The sequence below is a fragment of the Pinus tabuliformis genome, chromosome 3_1 (genome assembly GCF_031772625.1).
Source record: "Pinus tabuliformis cultivar Carrire ecotype Pingquan chromosome 3_1, CPIR1, whole genome shotgun sequence".
NCBI classification, from domain to species: domain Eukaryota; kingdom Viridiplantae; phylum Streptophyta; class Pinopsida; order Pinales; family Pinaceae; genus Pinus; species Pinus tabuliformis.
Window position 1 is genome coordinate 84,272,206 of NC_142301.1, and position 2,491 is coordinate 84,274,696.

Here is a 2,491-nt window from a genome sequence, read left to right on the forward strand (position 1 = left end):
GGTCACGAAAGACTGAATTTAGAAATTTAGTAAATCTTTTAATAGACTTGGATTCTAATGTTTTCTCCCATCTTTACTTTTCCATACATTATGATTTTAAGAAAATATCTAGATGCCCTTATTAGAACGAATGTAACTTCCTATCATGGAAATCACATCAATATATTTTTAAAGCTCTATTGACTTTTTGTTTTTGGGAATTATTAAAAGGTGTAAATTTGTATTTCATTATTATCAACTATTTGTATCTTTTAAAATATTGGATGCATATAAATTACTAAACAAAAATATTTACCTTAGAAACACATATAACCATTTTTTTTAATATTTTGAAATTGTCCATAAAAGTTGTCTTTACTGCGGCTTGGTCCTATCTTGACCTTATCATCACAACTATTTCACCTAACAATACCCTTAACATTGCATAAGCCAAACATACTCACCCTCCAAAGATACAAAAAACCTTGTCCATAATTTCCATGTTGAGTCGAGAGGCTCATTCTATAGCCCAGTATAAGGGGGATGTGTAAGTACATCCGTGAGTTCATTTAAAATAAAACTAAATTATGTTCTAAATAGAAAAATAATTTCTAGTATAAAAAAATGAATATGTTGTAAAGTAATTAGAAGTTTGAGTAAGATGTTTAAACCTTATACTTTTCAAAAATATTTCAACAAGAGATTTAAATAAAATATTTGAAGATCTATGTTAACTAATTTATGTTGATGACAACTTCATATATATCTATCTAGATAATGTTTTTATTAAAATAAAATATTTTAATGTTGTATATCATAAAATATTCAATGTGGGTTATCAATAGAATATTTTAATATGAATTAATATTGACATATACTTAAAAATATATTAATAATAAAAAACCATTTTAGTTTTCCCTCATAAAATGTTCATGTTATGTAAAATATTTTATTTTAGTCCTATATATACTACATATAACATTCAAAAATACAATTTAGACAACAAAAAATTAAGCATTGTGTTTTGCACTCTAAAGAGTTTGCACATGAAGAAATTTGATCCCTCTCAGCTCATGTTAGATCCATAATTAAGATGGAACTATGCTTGTTGTACAACTCAGTATGAGGGAAATGAGTAATTCCATTGGTGTTGACAGGTGTTGCTTTTAAAATAAAAATAAAAAAATATTCTTAAAAAAAAATCCAATATAATTAAAAAACAAAAATGAATATATGTGTTTGGTTTGTTTAATTAAAATTATTATGAAACATCAATAATCTCTCTCATGGCCATACTAATGTGAAGTGGTAAAAATATTTCACTTTCACTCTAAACCATAAATAAGATATTTCTATGTCCATATGAAATAACATAGTCAAAAGTAATTAAAAAAGAACTATATATACATTATATAAAGAAATTGAAAACAAATAATTTTTTAGGGTTAATCATTCTCATTATTTTATGCCCAAAGTAATTTTTGACCACACTGAATCCATTTTATAAACTCAAAAATGCAACCTTAACAATGAAAAAGTACATGTAGTTTATATATCTATATATATATATATATATATATATATATATATATATATATATATATATATATATATATAATATATTACTCATCTATCAAGCTTCTAAAGGGATAAAATTTGTCGATGTAAACTTTTATTTAAGTTTTGCACTTAAAAAGATGTTTGCACCTCAAGAGCTTTGATCCGGGATCAAATTTGTTGATGTGAAAACTTTTATTCAAGCTTTGCACTCAAAAATATATTTACACATCCAAAGATTTGATCCATATCAGTTCTTGCTAGATCCGTTACTAAGATGGATCTACACTAATTCATACCACACCTTTGCCCATAATAGAGCCGAATCCTATTATCACCTTAACATAACAACTACTTCATCTAACAACTTCTTTGACACTACCTAAGACAACCAGACTCAACCTACAAAGATCCTTGTAATAGTTTTCTAATAAATCTCAAACACCTAAAAAATCATACCAAAACTTAGTCTATAGTAGGAATACAACTTCAGCCACAAATCAAACTTGAACTAGCCCTTCAAAACACTAGAAACCAATCTTGAATTTAGACATGAACTCAAACTTCAATCCAAAATAACTTGGCCCTCAAACCAAATCTGAATGTGGGCTTCAAAACTCTAGGACTCAACCTTTAAAGACAAGAATTTGACCCCCAAATCAAACTTGAAATTCAACCTCAACATGATTGAATTTCACCATTCAATAGGGCTAAAACTAGCCTCAATTAGACTTGAACCTTGGCCTATACAATAACTGTGCACCTTGCCTTGTAACCAAGAAGAAAATCCTTCCCAAAGAGTGCCAAAATCACTTCCCAAAATGTGCAAAATTTCCTTCCCACAAAAAAATTATTTAGCTCGACTTCACTTCACTTGGTTCATAAGGTATGAACTTGAAAATGGCTCGTTCACTTGCATAGAAATACTGGAATTGGCTTAATTGAGTGGATACAA